The sequence below is a fragment of the Artemia franciscana genome, unplaced genomic scaffold, assembly GCF_032884065.1.
Source record: "Artemia franciscana unplaced genomic scaffold, ASM3288406v1 Scaffold_1052, whole genome shotgun sequence".
NCBI classification, from domain to species: Eukaryota; Metazoa; Arthropoda; class Branchiopoda; order Anostraca; family Artemiidae; genus Artemia; species Artemia franciscana.
In genome coordinates, this window is record NW_027062730.1 from 91,307 (window position 1) to 113,411 (window position 22,105).

At 29.7% G+C, this 22,105-nt stretch overlaps 1 long non-coding RNA gene across 1 annotated transcript in view; it reads right to left on the reverse strand.

Moving 5' to 3' along the window:
- Positions 1 to 21,747, reverse strand: part of LOC136042301 (uncharacterized) — a 57,388-nt gene extending 35,641 nt beyond the window's left edge. Inside the window, exons 1-3 of the long non-coding RNA XR_010621243.1 lie at positions 21,072 to 21,747; positions 14,902 to 15,102; positions 2,845 to 3,046 (exon numbers count right to left, since the gene is read on the reverse strand). This is a non-coding gene — a long non-coding RNA (uncharacterized LOC136042301). The remainder of the gene's footprint in view (positions 1 to 2,844; positions 3,047 to 14,901; positions 15,103 to 21,071) is intronic.
- Positions 21,748 to 22,105: the final 358 nt, after the last annotated feature.

Consider the following 22,105-nt stretch of genomic DNA (forward strand, 5'->3'; position numbering starts at 1 on the left):
TAAGTGGAATATTTTTGGAAAGATTCCGCAGCGAAAGTATATCCAGAAAACTAATGACAATTGTTCAGCTAAATCGGTGCTACATGATTTTAAGACAACATTTGGTGTGTTGTCAGGATCTATGGCTTTGGTCAAAGCAAGATGCCGTAATATAAGAAGGATATTGAGAGCAGAAAGTTTCACAAAATACAAGCCATTAACAGTTTAGTTGGAGAAATTTTGTACTTCCATACTGTCTTCATCCAGACTCTAGAATTTGGGAAATGCTTTAGAAAGAGCTTTTGTCTTTTCCCATGGATCTTGTTCCACAGTCCTGTTAATCAATAGAGGAGGAAACGAAGGCCCTGGATGACGGCAAAACCTCCTCTAAAAATCTCCACCAACTACTTCCCAAGTATATTGAGCCTTAGGCAAAGCCCGGGACATCTAATTCAAATTAACAGCATTCATGTACGTGTTAAAGAGTGGAATCTTTTTTCTCTTCGCTCTTGATAAATCCAACACTTGCATGCCTTTTGCTTTTCTAGCCTTCTTAAACTGGGGGAAGATTCATCGTTTGTCCTTTCTGAATAGCTGGATCAAGTTCAAGGGATATATTTTTCAAAATAGTCAAATATGGCCTTCTGGTACTTGTTAGCCACTTTCTCTGGGCCTTGAATGAGTAAGGCTCCCCACGGCTGAGAACAAAGAGTGTTACCCGAACCGCCCCAATTAACCTCTTTTTGTATAGGCACATTGTCTACTGATCCTTTTTTAGAGGTTGAATACAAATGTTTCCACATACGATTATGATAACATGATTGCCTTTGAAAACATTAGTAATTATGTTAAAGGAGTCAACACAATCTGTAATGAAGATGTCAAGAAAAGACGACCCCTTTTGGCTATAATACTTGTCAAGATTGACAAGTTTCTATACCGTATGAGAGTAGGAACATTCAATTATGACCCCTCCTTGTCAGTATTTTCGTGGCAAAGCCAAACGCTACAATGGAGGTTGAAGTTGCCATAGAGGATAATAGAAAACTTAGCGTACATGCCCCAAATGTCGTCAAGGCAGCCGGTAATATTGCTGGTATGAGGATTAAACACTGTACTCAAAATCACAGACTTATTTGGGAGGATCACACTAACCCAAACAGCTTCTTTACCTACTGAATCTGGTATATTTTGGTATGATTGTGGTATATGGCTCAAAAGATAAACAACCGTACCTCCTCCTCAGTAACCAAAGCTGTCAAGATTCACCCATGGAGCTTGAACCCACTGCTCTGTATGTCAAAGCTAAGATTGGTGCCAGTTATGCAAATAATAGACATTTTGCCTGAGTTTACTAACTATAGGAACTGATCAAACTTTGATTTGAAACCAGGTACAATGCAGAGAGCCGACGTAAACAGGTCTGGTTGGATGGTCGGTAGACGTGGTAAAGGTCTTATAGGTCTCTAGACATGGTCAGTAGACAAAGGTAACGGTGTTATAATATTCATAATTACCACATCTTCAACATGGAGGTGGTTACTCATAATTGGTTGAGATTCGACAAAAGTGAATCCCATCCGGAAAACATCTGAATAAAAATCATTATTAAGACTTTTGAAGAACAAATATTATAATATATATATATATATATATATATATATATATATATATATATATATATATATATATATATATATATATATATATATATATATATATATATATATATATATATATATATAACAAAAAGAGAAATCACCAATGCAACAGCACAAACACATTAAAAAAAAAAAAAAAAAAAAAAAAAAGAAAAGAAAGAGACAGAAGGAGACTCTTTTCCTAAATTAGTGATTAATATAGACTCGCACTTGAATGAGGCTTTAACCTACTCATCCATAAAATCACATAGGTAAAACAGCATAGCCATACACAATCAACCATAAAGAATAATCCATGGACAGGCAGTCATGTCATCAATAAGTATAAGTCGTCATTTACCTAACATATGTATATATATATATATATATATATATATATATATATATATATATATATATATATATATATATATATATATATATATATATATATATATATATATATATATATACTGTGCTGGGTAGAGAATTTAGAGTGGCGAAACCCTATATAGGCCAGTGTATTCTCCTGATGAGCCCTTATGTTGGGTGTTGCCTTTGAATTATTTGTCTATATTATTTTTTCTATTGTTTGGTCATCACTCTGTCTTCAGAGTGATGATGTCAAAACCTGATTCTCTAATTATTCCAATGATTGAAGCGTAAACAATTTTAAACTATGACTATTCTAGTTTCTTAGAAATAAACTAAAAGTTCTTATAGTGTATTTCTATACCATGCTCAGGTAGGTATATTCAACCGTTCACACTTATCATAGTAAATTTTAGGTGTTCTACCATAGAGTTGCTGAACCATTTCATCTTCATAGAAAATTTTCCCATGACGATTCCCTCTAAAAATTTTCTTTACTTTCAAATAGATTTTATTATATTTCTTATAGTTTCTGATATATTCCAAGGAGTCTCTTCATCCTTCTTGAAAATCAGTCATATATTTCAAAATAATAAACACTATATTTAAAAAAGTAATAAATAGTGCACCTTATCAGGTTGTACTACGAAGGCTGTCCTAACTGCAAACTCAATAAAGTCAAATAATCTTCCAGGTGTAAAACTTTCAAAAGTCATCATAATAAATAGATAATATCTAAATCAAACAGATAATACAATAAATAATCGAGTTAAACTCAAAACTAGCAGAAACTAACAAGGTTAGGGCCGTCAATCCTCATGGCTTCTGAACAATAGATATAATTTGCACTTACCCCAATTCCTTCTAAAGACAGGTATATAATTTGCACTTTTAAGCTTTTTCTCCAGAACCTTCCCAAAAAAAACGGTCCATCAATGAATGGGACAAATAACATGGTATATAACTTTGCAAGCCCCCTCCATCACTTTCCCACAGATTGCACAACAAATTCAGCCATATTTAAGCACGAAGACTCGAAACAAGTCTCTCATTCCCTAGAAATACATATTTATAAAATTAAATAGTGCCCTGATACAGGGATGATCAGCTTTAAAGCTTCAAAACTTGTGATGTTTTTTAACCCGATGAAAGGTGCCAAGTGAATACCCAAGTTTAATTTTCAAAGCGAAATTTGAACCTGAAAGAAGAGTCAACGAGATTTGTCTATTGGGCATTAATTCTTCCATCGATCTTTCTTGGAACTACCTTTCTACCTCTATCTTTCTACCTCTTTTTTTGTCTGACTATTTTTGTTTCAATGCCATCTCTATATATTTCTTTACTTTTGAATAAACATGTCTTTGCAACTTTCAATACTTTTTTGTCCTTCGTTGAAAAGCAGTATTTTGTCGTACATGGATATAAAAGTGATATCTAGAGTATTTGACTAGTTGTTCTATAGTTTAGAAACCAGTTTTGTAATGTATATATTTTTGGATATGAATGTGATATCTTGAGTTCTGCTTCTTTGTTGTATTATTTAAAAACCAGTTTTAATGTATATTATGCTTTCTATATTAGTTTTTACTCTATAGGTTCTAAAAAATGATTTATAAGAATGTAAATTCCTATAAAAGTATCAACTTTTTTTCTTGTGATCTATTGTTAATATACCTTTATACTTATTCAAAATGATGTTGCACTATCCAAGGAAATTAAAAAAATTTTGAGTAAAGATGATCTCCTTGAGGATCACTCGTCCCTTTCCGAACCTATAAAATGAACCACAAACCATAATACTTGACGCTCAAATATTTTTTCTTATATATTATATTAAAACAGAATGAAAAGAGTCTAATAACATACTAAGTGAATTACTAATTTAGTTACTGTAATTGTTGATCTTTTTTACTTGCTATATTTTTAATAAACTTTTGTGACTCTTTAAATTCAAATGCAAGTTTAAACTCCCTTTGAAGACCTGAACATAATTTTTACTTTTATGAAGAAAGTGAATATTTTTTTCCTATATTCAAGGCTTCAGGCACTTAATGGAATCTGATATACCAGTATTCTATTCCCCAGTTTTGACAACTTGAGGTTTTAAATGCCTGTTCTACATTCTTCTGAAGTAGTCACAAAAAGAAAATTCTGGAAAAAACGCCCCCATGAACATCGTTCCTGATAGAAGTGCAGCGCTGGATGCAGCTCTTCCTCAATAACTCGGTTCTTGGCATTCCTCGTTTAGATAATTGAATCGATGTCTTTACCTTAGGGTCTGCCATGATGGTTGAATGAAGGGGAGAAAATGTGAGAGAGCACGTTTAAGGGAGGAAAATTCATCTAGTATTAGAAAAAAGTCATCGACACTACTACAAACCTTTCATTTAGAGGGTGGAGTTAGTCTTGTGTAGAGGTGCTCTACCATTGGTGCTCTAAAATGAATATTTATTTCAATATTACAGTGAATAGCATATTGAAACAAATAAATTTTGGATTTTTACAGAATGTAGCACGTAGTATTTTAAGATATTATTTTAGCAAAGAAACAAAAGCATCTTAATAATTGATCAGAAAATTGAAGGTTAATACCTTTTTTTTATAGGAATATTACATTATTGAAAACAACATTGCAAGGAGTGACTATTGAATAACACCTGCTATAGAATATACATTATGTCTAAATACAGGTTTATAAACTATAGAACAAAAAGGTAAGGACTCCTGATGTCTTGTTAATATTCAAAAATATATATTGCATAAAAACAGGTTTCAAACAGTATAGAACAAGTAGTGAAAATCCAATATGCCTCTGTTATTTCTGTTTTCGACGATATGTACGAAAACAAAAAACGAGGAAATGTTGAAAAAAGAATGAAGTAAATTCATAAGTAATAAAGATGATAAAGACAGCAGGGTGAAAAAGAAGTTTTTGCTTTTTAAAGAGTTCTCAAAAACATTTTTTGGTGGGAATGATTCTTCTTTTCATGAAAATGCAAATTTTACATTTTTTACATAGGAGTTTGATTCCACTACAGCAAAGTTTTCTTATATCCTGAATAATATGGATTATTTTTTATTAGGATCAATTGATTTACTAGGGGTGCTATCTTCCTTTTTCAAAAATTGGGTAGATTTTCTATAGGTAACATTAACCCTTCCAACTTTTGATGGTAATTAATTTTCATACCCAACTTTTGAAAGAAAATATGAAAGTTTTTGAATTTCACCTACTTGAATAAGGATCAACATTCAATTCTGTTGATGTATCTAATGTTATCAAGACCCAGAGATTTCAGTTTATATCGTAATCAGATTTTAGGTTACTATTTAGCTGAATCACTGCTTGCATAGAGTTTTATGCAACTTATTGTTTGATAAATCAAAATGATTAGAATATTATTTACTTTTTTATTTTACTTTCGTCATCAAGATTATGTTAATAAGAAAAAAAAACAAATTAACAAAAAGAAACTCTGGCTGCTTGAAAGAAATACAAAGAGCTCTACTGAATCAAAGACGAGGAGGAAAAAGGTCACATAATCTTCCTGACGTAAAACTAACAAAAATCCCCTCAATAAATAAATAAAACCAAAAACAAAAAGATATTACAATAAAGAACCGAGTTAAACTAAAAACATACAGAAATTAATATGATTAGGCCCGGCAACCTTCAAGCCATCTCAACAGTAAACTTAATTTGTAATTTGTACTTACCCCGATTCCATCTTAAGACCAGAAAATAATTTGTACTTTACTGATAAAAATATAATAAAACAAATGAAGGTGAATTTTAAGTTTTCACATCTTCAACATGGAAGTGGTAGCTCATAATTGGTTGGGAGTCAGCAAAAGTGAATCCCATCCGGAAAACATATGAAAAAAAATCATTATTAAGACTTAAAAGAACAAATATTATCATATATATATATATACATATATATATATATATATATATATATATATATATATATATATATATATATATATATATATATATATATATATATAGAGCGACCAGAAAATAATTAATACTCTATGGAAAGTAAGTACATTTTTTTTTCTTCAGTCCCGGCTTAAGGTACTTAAATGTTTTTGATATTCTGCTATTCAATTACCTCGTTTTTAAACCTCAAGGTCTTAACTTTCTGCTCAACCATTTCTAAGAGGTGTAAAAAGAGGGGCTTGCTGGAATAAAGTAAGCAGAAAGATTGTTAAAGATAGAAGGGCAACACTGCATGAAGTTTTTGCTCAAGTACTCAGTTACGAGTGTGTCCTCCTTTAGATAATTTGATCGAACTTTGATCCTTCCTCATGTTGATTCAAACTCTGTACCTACGGCTAAATAAAGGGGGATAAATGCGATAGAGCTTGTTTGAGGGTGATGAATTCATTCATTTAAAAAAAAAAACAGTCATCGACGGTGCATCAAGCCTTCCATTTAAATGGTTGACCGACTCGTGTATAGAGGCACAGCTATTCCCGTTTTCTCTTCTATGGATTTTTTTTGGTGGTGCTGTCAGTGTTATAGGAGCACCAGGATATAGTGGGTATCCTGATTCAGCTGAGGATCTGATACACAACTTTTAAACTAGGATAATTGAGCTGAATGGAAAAAGAGTGTTGCAGCAAAAGTTGTTTTGAGCTCACCCTGGTTCAAAGTGGTTTTTCCAAGAAAGATTGGTGAAGAAATAAATCCCTAGTAGATTAAACTCGTCAGCTCTCCTTGCAGTTTCATTGTTGAAACTGAATTGTTGTGTGCAAATGGCACATTTTTTTTTATAATAAGCAGCTTCTTTGTTTTTGTTACATTAAAGTTCATCATTCATGTATCAGAATACTTTCCAATAATATAAGGATATTGGAAGCATATTTAGGCACTTTTTCTGTGCCTTTAATGAAAAAGGCTCCCCACGGCTGAGAACAAAGAGTATTACCCGAACCTTCCCAATTAACCTCTTTTTGCATAGACACATTGTCTGCTGATCCTTTCTTAGAGGTGGAATACAAATGTTTCCAAATGCGATTATGGCATTATGATCACCCATGAAAGCATGAGTTTCATTGATAAGTTTCTATGTCTCCTCAGTAACCGAAGCTGTCAGGATTCACCCGTGGAGCTTGATCCCACTGCTCTTTACTTCAGAGCTGAGGTTGGTGTCAGTTATGCAAATAATAGATGTTTTGCCTGAGTTTACTTACTATAGGAACTGGTCAAACTTTTATTTGAAACCAGGTACAATGTAGTGAGCCGACGGAAACAGGTCTGTTTGGATGGTCGGTAGACGTGGTAAAGGTCCTGTACAAAAGTCTATTTTGTCCAAGGCTTTCAATTATTGTTTATCATTACCACATAAAAGAAGCTTTGGTGGGTGGTTATCCCCAAAAGACAAATGTATCCTATGTCAAGCATCATTAGACAGGTAACGGTGTTATAATATTCCTAATTACCACATCTTCAACATGGAAGTGGTAGGTCATAATTGGTTGGATTCAGCGAAAGTGAATCCCATCCGGAAAACATCTGAATAAAAATCATTATTAAGACTTTAAAGAACAAATATCATCATATATATATATATATATATATATATATTATATATATATATATATATATATATATATATATATATATATATATATATATATATATATATATATATATATATATATATATATATATATATATATATATATATATATATATATATATATATATATATATATATATATATATATATATATATATATATTATATATAATTTAAAATTCACCTTCATTTGTTTATTATATTTTTATCAGTAAAGTACAAATTATTTTCTGGTTTTAAGATGGAATCGTGGTAAGTACAAATTACAAATTATGTCTACTGTTTAGATGGCTTGAAGGTTGACGGGTCTAATCATATTAATTTCTGCTTGTTTTTAGTTTGACTCGGTTTTTCATTCTAATATCTTTTTGTTTTTGGTTTTATTTATTTATTGAGGGGATTTTTGGTATTTTACACCTGGAAGATTATATGACTTTTTTCCTGCTCCTCTTTGATTCAGTAGAGCTCTTTGCAATTCTTTCAAGCAGCCAGAGTTTCTTTTTTTAATTGTTTTTTTTCTTATTATCATAATCTTTATGACGAAGGTAAAATAAAAAAGTAAATAATATTTTATTCATTTTGGTTTATCAAACATAAAGTTGCATCAAACTGTATGCAAGTAGTGATACAGCTAAATAATAACCTAAAGTCTGAGTAAGATATTAACTGGAATCTCTGGGTCTTGATAATATTAGATACATCAAAAGAATTGAATGTTGATCCTTATGTTGAATGCTGATTTTACCAATTAGTTGTTTTATTCAGAAAACAGTTTATATAAATAATATATTTTCTATATTATTTTTTACTATAACGGTTCTAAGACATGATTTAAAAGAATGTAACTTCCTATAAAAAGGATTAACCTTCCATCTTTTGATCTTTTATTCGGGTGTTTTGTTTACTTTTTTCAAAATAATTTCGTAAAATCCACAAAGATTAAAAAAAAATAAATTAGTAGAAATTACTCCTACCAAAGAAGGACTTTTTCAGAGTAACTTTTTGCTGCAAAAATAATCTTCCATCCATCCAAATTATTCCACTTTCAGAGTCCTGTATCAGAGAAGATAAGAATATCTTCTATATGCCGAATTCCTTAAGACACTCATAGTACAACTCTAAAAGATCCAGAATAGGGAAAACAAGGTGAGCTGCACCTCTACAAATGACTAGCTCTACCCTCTGAATGAAAGGTTTGCATTAGTGTCGATGACATTTTTCTAATGCTACATGAATTCTCCTCCCTCAAACGTGCTCTCTCACATTTTCTCCCCTTTATTCAACCATCATGGCAGACACTAAGGTAAGGATATCGATCCAATTATCTAAGGGAGGAATGCCAAGAACCGAGTTATTGAGGAAGAGCTGTATCTAGCGTTGCACTTCTATCTGGAACGATGTTCATGTGGATGTTTTTCCATAATATTCTTTTTGTGACTACTTCAGAAGAATGTAGAAAAGGCATTTGAAACCTCAAATTGTCAAAACCGGGGAATAGAATACTGGTATATCAGATACCTTCAAGTGCCTGAAGCCTTCAATATAGGAATAAATATTTACTTTCTTTATAAAAGTTAAAATTATGTTCGGGTCTTCAAAGGGAGTTTAAATTTGCATTTGCACTTACAATTACACTATTTAAATTAGTAATTTACTTAGTATGTTATTAGATTCTGTTGATTCTGTTTTAATATAATATATAAGAATAAATCTTTGAGCGTCAAGTATTATGGCGTATGGTTCATTTCATAGGTTCGGTAAGGGACGAGTGATCCTCAAGGAGATCATCTTTACTCAAAATTTTTCAAATCTTCTTGGATGGTACAACATTATTTTGAATAAGTAAAAAAGGTACATGAACAATAGATCACAAGAAGGAAAGTGGATACTTTTATAGGAATTTACATTTTTTTAAATCAATTTTTAACACCTATAGAGTAAAAACTAATATAGAAAACATAATATGCATTAAAACTGGTTTCTAAATAATACAACAAAGAGGCAGAACTCAAGATATCACATTCATATCCAAAAATATATATATTACAAAACTGGTTTCTAAACTATAGAACAACTAGTCAAAAACTTTAGATATCACTTTTATATCCATGTACGACAAAATACTACTTTTCAATAAAGGAAAAAAAGTATTGAAAGTCGCAAAGACAAGTTTATGCAAAAGTAAAGAAATACATAGACATGGCATTGAAACGAAAAAAAGTCAGATGAAAAAAAGAGGGTAGAAAGATAGACAAGAGGGGGGGGGGCTAAAAGAGAAAAAGTAAAAGTTCAAATCTTAATATTACTGTTTTCAGGCAATAGAGTAAAACAACTTCTTGTACATTATTAAGAAAAAAAACTAAATTAATTGGTAATTCCAAGAAAGATCGATGAACAAATTAATCCCTAATAGACAAATCTCGTTGACTCTCCTTTCAGGTTCATATTTCATTTTTGAAAATTAAACTTGGGTATTCACTTGGCACCTTTCATCGGGTTAAAAAAAGACTACTTGTTTTGAATCATTAAAGCTAATCATGCTTGTATCAGACCACTATTCAATTTTATAAAGATGTATCTCTAGGGAATGAGAGACTTGTCTTGAGTCTTCGTGCTTAAAGATGGCTGAATTTGGTGTGCTATCTTCGGGAAAATGATGCAGGGGGCTTGCAAAGTTATCTCCCATGTTGTTTTTCCATTTCATTGGCGGACTGTTTTTTTGGGAAGGTTCTGGAGTAAAAGCGTAAAATTACAAATTATATACCTATCTTTAGAAGTAATTGAGGTAAGTGCAAATTATGTCTATTGTTGAGAAGGCATGAGGGTTGACGGCCCTAACCTTGTTAGTATCTGCTATGTTTGAGTTTAAGTCGATTATTTATTGAATTATCTGTTTGTATTAGGTATTATTTATTCATTTTGATGACTTGTGGTAGTTTTACGCCAGGAGGATTATTTGATTTTATTGGGACCGCCAATAGGACAGCCTTGGTAGTAGAGCCTGATAAAGTGTACTATTTATCACTTTTTTAAATATAGTATATGTTATTTCGAAATTTATGACTGATTTTCAAATGGGGAGTTCTAATGGGGGATTTTTACTCAGATAATTTTTTTCAAGAAGGATGAAGAGATTATGGGATTATATCATAAACTATAAGAAATAAAATAGAATCTCTATGAAATTAAAGATAATATTTTAGAGGGAATTGTCAGGAGAAAATTTTTTGTGAGGATGAAATGGTTCAGACAAAACTTTAAGAGGAGAAGAGGAATTTGAGTTAGGGCGAAATTTTTGTGGGGAATACATTCAAGCAAAAGGAATTCTCAGGGAAAGAGGGAAGAATTTTTACAAAGAAGGAAGGTTGATATCCCAGAGTAATTTGAGAATAACAATTTTATATCTAGTTACAAACTGAGCTTTAATGTTTACAAGCTATAGAATATAAACAGCTGTATCAACTTATTAAAAAGAAAAAAAAATTCTACTGAAAGCAAAAAGAAACATAAAAATTAAAACGAACGAAAACTATTTTTATATAGGAGGGGTAATGCCTTTTCCTCAATCATAGCTGTATGAAGGGGAATCCTATATCAGACATAAAATTATTTTAATTCCTTTTGAATCTTAATGATGCTCCTAAGACTCAATATTGCGTATTTTTCAGTTCATTTTTTTACTAAATAGTTTAGTAGAAGTCAATAGAAGACTCTATTGACCAAAAACGAAAATATTGAGATTTCAGCTTTATTTAAAAGTGCTGGTTTCGTTTTATCTCTTTTAGATTCCCCCAGTTCTATCTGCCTCTTTCTTTGTCTCTCTGCTATCTGCACATTTTTCATTACTTCTGACTAACCTAGTCTTTGTTAAAGAATATACATTTTTGGGTATGAAAGTGATATATTGAGTTTTTATATTTTTGTTCTATTGTTTAAAAACCTGTTTTTATGCATAATATGTTTTCTATAACAGTTTTTAACTATAGATTCAAAATTTTGTCCTAATGAATTTAACTTACTATAAATAGTATTAACTTACTATATCCTGATTAATTATTTGGGTGCATTTTTTCCTTTTCTAAAACAATGTCGTTAAATCCATGAAAAGTTGAAAAAGTGTCCGATGAACGATAAGCCACAAGACTATATTATTCCTATATATTATAAAACAAAAATCAAGGGCATATATTTTAAAAGCTATTAAGACTATTATTATAGCTCCTTTATGAACATTATTTCTGATAAACTTTATCATTCTTTAAGAGCCAGTGCAAATTTGTTCCCTCTTTGGAGACCAAAACATAATTTATACTCTATAAAAAGTAAGCATATTTTTAGTTTATTTCTTTAGTCAAGGCTGAAGGTACTTAAAGGTTTTTGATATCCTGCTATTCAATTACCTCGTTTTTAAACCTCAAGGTCTTAAATTTCTGCTCAACCGTCTCTAAAAGGTGTAAACTGAGGGGCTTGCTGCATTAAAGTAAGCAAAAATATTGTTCCAGATAGAAGGGCAACGCTGCATGAAGTTTTTGCTCAAGTACTCAGTTACGGGTGTGTCCTCCTTTAGATAATTTGATCGAACTTTGATCCTTCCTCATGTTGATTCAAACACTGTACCTATGGCTAGATTAAGGGGGATGAGTGCGATAGACCTTGTTTGAGGGTGATGAATTCATTCATTTTTAAGAAACAGTCATCCACGGTGCATCAAGCCTTCCATATATATATATATATATATATATATATATATATATATATATATATATATATATATATATATATATATATATATATATATATATATATATATATATATATATATATATATGTATATATATATATATATATATATATATATATATATATATATATATATATATATATATATATATATATATATATATATATATATATATATATATATATATATATATATATATATATATATATATATATATATATGTATATATATATATATATATATATATATATATATATATATATATATATATATATATATATATATATATATATATATATATATGTATATATATATATATATATATATATATATATATATATACACATATATACATATATATATATATATATATATATATATATATATATATATATATATATATATATATATATATATATATATATATATATATATATATATGTATATATATATGAATATATATATAATATATATATATATATATATATATATATATATGAAATATATATATGAATATATATATATATATATATATATATATATATATACATATATATATATATATATATAATATATATAATATATAATAATATATATAATATATATATATATATATATATATATATATATATATATATATATATATATATATATATATATATATATATATATATATATATATATATATATATATATATATATATATATATATATATATATATATAAACCTCAAAATTCACCTTCATTTGTTTTGTTCTATTTTTATCAGTAAAGTACAAATTACAAATTGTGTCTACTGTTGAGATGGCTTGATGGTTGCCGGGCCTAATCCTATTAATTTCTGCTTGTTTTTAGTTTAACTCGGTTCTTTATTGTAATATGTTTTGTTTTTGGTTTTATCTATTTATTGATGGGATTTTTGGTGGTTTTCCGCCTGGAAGATTGTATGACTCTTTTCCTACTCGTCTTTGATTCAGTAGAGCTCTTTGCATTTCTTTCAAGCAGTCAGAGTTTCTTTTTATTAATTCCTATTTTTCCTTAATTAACATAATCTTTATGACGAAAGTAAATTAAAAAAGTAAATAATATGTGATTCATTTTGATTTATCAAACAATAAGTTGAATCAAACCTTATGCAAGTATTGATGCACCTAAATAGTCACCAGAAGTCCGAGTAAGATATTAACTGAAATCTCTGGGTCTTAATATTGGGTCATAAGACCCAGGTCATATGGGTCTTATGGGTCATAATATTAGATACATCAAAAGAATTGAATGTTGATCCTTACTCAAAGTAGGTGAAATTCAAAAACTTTCACATTTTCTTTCAAAAGTTAGGTATAAAAATTAGTTACCATCAAAAGTTGGGTGGGTTAATGTTACCTATAAAAAATCTACCCAATTTTTGAAAAAGGAAGATAACAACCTTAATAAATCAATTGACCCTAATAAAAAATTATCCATCTTATTCAGGATAAAAGAAAACTTTGCTCTAGTGGAATCAAACTCCTATGTAAAAAATGTAAAATTTGCATTTGCATATGCAATATACATTTTGAATATGAACAAGAAATCAGGAGTTCTTACCTTTTTGTTCTATAGTTTATAAACTTGTTTTAAGAAATAATGTATATTCTATAGCAGGTTTTACTCAATAGTCACTCCCTGCAATGTTGTTTTCAATAATGTAATATTCCTATAAAAAAAAAAGGTATTAACCTTCTATTTTCTGATCAATTATTCGGGTGCCTTTGTTACTTTACTAAAATGATATCATAAAATATTACGTGTTAGATTCTGTAAAATCCGAAACTTACATGTTCAAATATGCTATTCACTGTAATATCACGAAATAAATATTTATTTTCTATAAAATCTATTATTTTATATATATATAATATTTATTTTCTATAAATTTTTTCTATAAAAATTAGTTAGCTTATAATCATAATAGCCATTGTCTTCAGTGTGATGATGTAAGTACCTGATTCTCTAATTATTCCAACGATTGAAGCGTAAACAATTTTAAACCATGACTATTCTAGTTTCTTAGAAATAAACTAAAAGTTCTTATAGCGTATTTCTATACCATACCCAGGTAGGTATATTCAACCGTTCACACTTATCATAGTGAATTTTAGGTCCTCTACCATAGAGTTGCTGAACCATTTCATCTTCATAGAAAATTTTCCCTTGACCATTCCCTCTAAAAATTTTCTTTAGTTTCAAATAGATATTATTATATTTCTTATAGTTTCTGATATATTCCAAGGAGTATCTTCATCCTTCTTGAAATTTCAGTCATATATTTCAAAATAATAAATACTATATTTAAAAAAGTAATAAATAGTGCACCTTATAAGGTTGTACTACGAAGGCTGTCCTAACTGCAGTCCCAATAAAGTCAAATAATCTTCCAGGTGTAAAACTTTCAAAAGTTATCATAATAAATAGATAATATCTAAATCAAACAGATAATACAATAAATAATCGAGTTAAACTCAAAACTAGCAGAAACTAACAAGGTTAGGGCCGTCAATCCTCATGGCTTCTGAACACTAGACATAATTTGCACTTACCCCAATTCCTTCTAAAGACAGGTATATAATTTGCACTTTTACGCTTTTTCTCCAGAACCTTCCAAAAAAAAACGGTCCATCAATGAATGGGACAAATAACATGGTATATAACTTTGCAAGCCCCTCCATCACTTTCCCACAGATTGCACAACAAATTCAGCCATATTTAAGCACGAAGACTCGAAACAAGTCTCTCATTCCCTAGAAATACATATTTATAAAATTGAATAGTGCCCTGATACAGGGATGATCAGCTTTAATGCTTCAAAACTTGTGATCTTTTTTTAACCCGATCAAAGGTGCCAAGTGAATACCCAAGTTTAATTTTCAAAAACGAAATTTGAACCTGAAACAAGAGTCAACGAGATTTGTCTATTGGGGATTAATTCTTCCATCGATCTTTCTTGGAACTACCCTTCCTTTTAGTTGTATTTTTTCTTAATAATGCACAAGAAGTTGTTTTACTCTATTGCCTGAAAACAATAATATTAAGATTTGAACTTTTGCTTTTTCTCTTTTTTAGACCCCGTGTCTATCTTTCTACCTCTTTTTTTGTCTGACTATTTTTGTTTCAATGCCATCTCTATATATTTCTTTACTTTTGAATAAACATGTCTTTGCAACTTTCAATACTTTTTTGTCCTTCGTTGAAAAGCAGTATTTTGTCGTACTTGGATATAAAAGTGATATCTAGAGTGTTTGACTAGTTGTTCTATAGTTTAGACACCAGTTTTGTAATGTATATATTTTTGGATATGAATGTAATATCTTGAGTTCTGCTTCTTTGTTGTATTATTTTAAAACCAGTTTTAATGTATATTATGCTTTCTATATTAGTTTTTACTCTATAGGTTCTAAAAAATGGTTTATAAGAATGTAAATTCCTATAAAAGTATCAACTTTTTTTCTTGTGATCTATTGTTAATATACCTTTATACTTATTCAAAATGATGTTGCACTATCCAAGGAAATCAAAAAAATTTTGAGTAAAGATGATCTCCTTGAGGATCACTCGTCCCTTTCCGAACCTATAAAATGAACCACAAACCATAATACTTGACGCTTAAATATTTTTTCTTATATATTATATTAAAACAGAATCAAAAGAGTCTAATAACATACTAAGTGAATTACTAAATTAGTTACTGTAATTGTTTTTAATTTTGTTGATCTTTTTTACTTGCTATATTTTTAATAAACTTTTGTGACTCTTTAAATTCAAATGCAAATTTAAACTCCCTTTGAAGACCTGAACATAATTTTTACTTTTATGAAGAAAGTGAATAATTTTTTTCTATATTCAAGGCTTCAGGCACTTAATGGAATCTAATATACCAGTATTTTATTCCCCAGTTTTGACAACTTGAGGTTTTAAATGCCTGTTCTACATTCTTCTGAAGTAGTCACAAAAAGAAAATTCTGGAAAAAACGTCCCCATGAACATCGTTCCTGATAGAAGTGCAGCGCCGGATGCAGCTCTTCCTCAATAACTCGGTTCTTGGCATTCCTCGTTTAGATAATTGAATCGATGTCTTTACCTTAGGGTCTGCCGTGATGGTTGAATGAAGGGGAGAAAATGTGAGAGAGCACGTTTAAGGGAGGAAAATTCATCTAGTATTAAAAAAAAGTCATCGACACTACTACAAACCTTTCATTTAGACGGTGGAGTTAGTCTTGTGTAGAGGTGCTCTACCATTGGTGCTCTAAAATGAATATTTATTTCAATATTACAGTGAATAGCATATTGAAACATATAAATTTTGGATTTTACAGAATGTAACAAGTAGTATTTTACGATATTATTTTAGCAAAGAAACAAAAGCATCTTAATAATTGATCAGAAAATTGAAGGTTAATACCTTTTTTTTTATAGGAATATTACATTATTGAAAACAATATTGCAAGGAGTGACTATTGAGTAACACCTGCTATAGAATATACATTATGGCTAAATACAGGTTTATAAACTATAGAACAAAAAGGTAAGGACTCCTTATTTCTTGTTAATATTCAAAAATATATATTGCACAAAAACAGGTTTCAAACACTATAGAACAAGTAGTGAAAATCCAATATGCCTCTGTTATTTCTGTGTTCAACGAAATGTACGAAAACAAAAAACGAGGAAATGTTGAAAAAAGAATGAAGTAAATTCATAAGTAATAAAGATGATAAAGACAGCAGGGCGAAAAAGAAGTTTTTGCTTTTTAAAGAGTTCTCAAAAACATTTTTTGGTGGGAATGATTCTTCTTTTCATGAAAATGCAAATTTTACATTTTGTACATAAGAGTTTGATTCCACTACAGCAAAATTTTCTTATATCCTGAATAAGATGGATTATTTTTTATTAGGATCAATTGATTTACTAGGGGTGCTACCATCCTTTTTCAATAATTGGGTAGATTTTCTATAGGTAACATTAACCCTTCCAACTTTTGATGGTAATTAATTTTCATACCCAACTTTTGAAAGAAAATATGAAAGTTTTTGAATTTCACCTACTTTGAATAAGGATCAACATTCAATTCTGTTGATGTATCTAATGTTATCAAGACCCAGAGATTTCAGTTTATATCGTACTCAGATTTTAGGTTACTATTTAGCTGAATCACTACTTGCATAGAGTTTTATGCAACTTATTGTTTGATAAATCAAAATGAATAGAATATTATTTACTTTTTTATTTTACTTTCGTCATCAAGATTATGTTAATAAGAAAAAAAAAACAAATTAACAAAAAGAAACTCTGGCTGCTTGAAAGAAATACAAAGAGCTCTACTGAATCAAAGACGAGCAGGAAAAAGGTCACATAATCTTCCAGAAGTAAAACTACCAAAAATCCCCTCAATAAATAAATAAAACCAAAAACAAAAAGATATTACAATAAAGAACCGAGTTAAACTAAAAACAAGCAGAAATTAATATGATTAGGCCCGGCAACCTTCAAGCCATCTCAACAGTAAACTTAATTTGTAATTTGTACTTACCCCGATTCCATCTTAAGACCAGAAAATAATTTGTACTTTACTGATAAAAATATAATAAAACAAATGAAGGTGAATTTTAAGTTTTTATATATAAATATATATATATATATATATATATATATATATATATATATATATGTATATATATATATATATATATATATATATATGATAATATTTCATATATCTATATGATATTATTCAAGCATCATTAGACCGGTAACGGTGTTATGATATTTCTAATTACCACATCTTCAACATGGAAGTGGTAGCTCATAATTGGTTGGGATTCAGCAAAAGTGAATCCCATCCGGAAAACATATGAAAAAAAATCATTATTAAGACTTTAAAGAACAAATATTATCATATATATATATATATATATATATATATATATATATATATATATATATATATATATATATATAGAGTGACCAGAAAATAATTTATACTCTATGGAAAGTAAGTACATTTTTTTTTCTTCAGTCCCGGCTTAAGGTACTTAAATATTTTTGATATTCTGCTATTCAATTACCTCGTTTTTAAACCTCAAGGTCTTAACTTTCTGCAAAACCATTTCTAAGAGGTGTAAATAGAGGGGCTTGCTGGAATAAAGTAAGCAGAAAGATTGTTCCAGATAGAAGGGCAACACTGCATGAAGTATTTGCTCAAGTACTCAGTTACGGGTGTGTCCTCCTTTAGATAATTTGATCGAACTTTGATCCTTCCTCATGTTGATTCAAATACTGTACCTACGGCTAAATAAAGGGGGATAAATGCGATACAGCTTGTTTGAGGGTGATGAATTCATTCATTTAAAAAAAAACAGTCATCGACGGTGCATCAAGCCTTCCATTTAAATGGTTGACCGACTCGTGTATAGAGGCACAGCTATTCCCGTTTTCTCTTCTATGGATTTTTTTTTGGTGGTGCCGTCAGTGTTATAGGAGCACCAGGATATAGTGGGTATCCTGATTCAGCTGAGGATCCGATACACAACTTTTAAACTAGGATAATTGAGCTGAATGGAAAAAGAGTGTTGCAGCAAAAGTTGTTCTGAGCTCACCCTGGTTCAAAGTGGTTTTTTCAAGAAAGATTGGTGAAGAAAAAATCCTTAGTAGATTAAACTCGTCAGCTCTCCTTGCAGTTTCATTGTTGAAACTGAATTGTGGTGTGCAAATGGCACATTTTTTTTTATAATAAGCAGCTTCTTTGTTTTTGATACATTAAAGTTCATCATTCATGTATCAGAATACTTTCCAATTTTGTAAGGATATTGGAAGCATATTTAGGCACTTTCTCTGTGCCTTTAATGAGAAAGGCTCCCCACGGCTGAGAACAAAGAGTGTTACTCGAACCGTCCCAATTAACCTCTTTTTGCATAGACACATTGTCTGCTGATCCTTTCTTAGAGGTGGAATACAAATGTTTCCAAATGCGATTATGGCATTATGATCACCCATGAAAGCATGAGTTTCTATGTTAAGTTTCTATGTCTCCTCAGTAACCAAAGCTGTCAGGATTCACCCGTGGAGCTTGATCCCACTGCTCTTTACTTCAGAGCTGAGATTGGTGTCAGTTATGCAAATAATAGTTGTTTTGCCTGAGTTTACTTACTATAGGAACTGGTCAAACTTTTATTTGAAACCAGGTACAATGTAGTGAGCCGACGGAAACAGGTCTGTTTGGATGGTCGGTAGACGTGGTAAAGGTCCTGTACAAAAGTCTGTTTTGTCCAAGGCTTTCAATTATTGTTTATCATTACCACATAAAAGAAGCTTTGGTGGGTGGTTATCCCCAAAAGACAAATGTATCCTATGTCAAGCATCATTAGACAGGTAACGGTGTTATAATATTCCTAATTACCAAATCTTCAACATGGAAGTGGTAGGTCATAATTGGTTGGATTCAGCGAAAGTGAATCCCATCAGGAAAACATCTGAATAAAAATCATTATTAAGACTTTAAAGAACAAATATCATCATATATATATATATATATATATATATATATATATATATATATATATATATATATATATATATATATATATATATATATATATATATATATATATATATATATATATATATTATATATAATTTAAAATTCACCTTCATTTGTTTATTATATTTTTATCAATAAAGTACAAATTATTTTCTGGTTTTAAGATGGAATCGTGGTAAGTACAAATTACAAATTATTTCTACTGTTTAGATGGCTTGAAGGTTGCCGGGTCTAATCATATTAATTTCTGCTTGTTTTTAGTTTAACTTGGTTATTTATTCTAATATCTTTTGTTTTTGGTTTTATTTATTTATTGAGGGGATTTCTGAAGTTTTACGCCTGGAAGATTATATCACTTTTTTCCTGCTCGTCTTTGATTCAGTAGAGCTCTTTGCAATTCTTTCAAGCAGCCAGAGTTTCTTTTTGTTAATTGTTTTTTTTTTCTTATTAACATAATCTTTATGACGAAGGTAAAATAAAAAAGTAAATAATATTCTATTCATTTTGGTTTATCAAACAATAAGTTGCATAAAACTCTATGCAAGTAGTGATTCAGCTAAATAGTAACCTAAAATCTGAGTACGATATAAACTGAAATCTCTGGGTCTTGATAACATTAGATACATCAACAGAATTGAATGTTGATCCTTATTCAAAGTAGGTGAAATTCAAAAACTTTCATATTTTCTTTCAAAAGTTGTGTATGAAAATTAATTACCATCAAAAGTTGGAAGGGTTAATGTTACCTATAAAAAATTTACCCAGTTTTTGAAAAAGGAAGATAACACCCTTAATAAATCAATTGATCCTAATAAAAAATTATCCATCTTATTCAGGATATAAGGAAACTTTGCTGTAGTGGAATCAAACTCCTATGTAAAAAATGTAAAATTTGCATTTGCATCAAAAGAAGAATCATTCCCACCAAAAATTGTTTTTGTGAACTGTTTAAAAAGCGAAAAATTCTTTTTCTCCCTGCTGTCTTTATCATCTTTATTACTTATGACTTTACTTTATTGTTTTTTCAACATTTCCTCGTTTTTGTTTTTGCACATTTCGTCAAACACAGAAATAAAAGAGACATATTGGATTTTTACTACTTGTTCTATACTGTTTGAAACCTGTTTTTATGCAATATATATTTTTGAATATGAATAAGATATCAGGAGTTCTTACCTTTTTGTTCTATAGTTTATAAACCTGTTTTTATACATAATGTATATTCTATAGCAGGTTTTACTCAATAGTCACTCCCTGCAATGTTGTTTTCAATAATGTAATATTCCTACAAAAAAGAAGGTATTAACCTTCTATTTTCTGATCAATTATTCGGGTGCCTTTGTTACTTTGCTAAAATAATATCGTAATATACTACGTGTTAGATTATGTAAAATCTGAAACTTACATGTTTCAATATGCTATTCACTGTAATATCACGAAATAAATATTCATTTACTATAAAAGCCAAAAATTAGTTAGCTTATAATCAAAATAGCCATTGTCTTCAGAGTGATCACGTAACAACGTGACACTGTAATTATTCCAACGATTGAAGCGTAGACAATTTTAAACCATGACTATTCTAATTTCTTAGAAATAAACTAAAAGTTCGTATGGCGTATTTCTATACCATACCCAGGTAGGTATATTCAACCGTTCACACTTATCATAGTGACAGTTGTACCATAGAAATCCTCTAATTTGCTAGTCCTAACATTTTTCAATATCAAAATTAAAATTCTCAATTTGAACTGCTTGTTCTCTTTATAGCTTAAATGGATGGAACGATCCACAAGTTTGATTATGATTATCTAAAATAGTGCAGTTCTTACATCCCATCAAAGTCTAGACATTTTTGGCCCATTTCTTCACTATTGGCTCCTGTACTGATTGTTACAAAGTAACATATATCTATAGATACATTCTTTTACTCTAGGCAACTCTTAAGAAAATAGTCTATTGGCTCCCTTAGGAACGTTTGAGTAATTGAAGCTCAAGAATTTCATCAAACCAATTTTTTCTGCTTTCCTACTAGGGTTTATCAGGAATGTATCGAGGCTACTGAACTATTTAATTATGTCTAATAAATTATATGTTTCACTACGTTATGATGAAGACCGCTATTCAACAGAATATTTGCTTTATGTTTTGTGACAGAATTTTAAGCGATGTTGAATTTGTCTGAAGATTTAGCACTCATGACAAACACC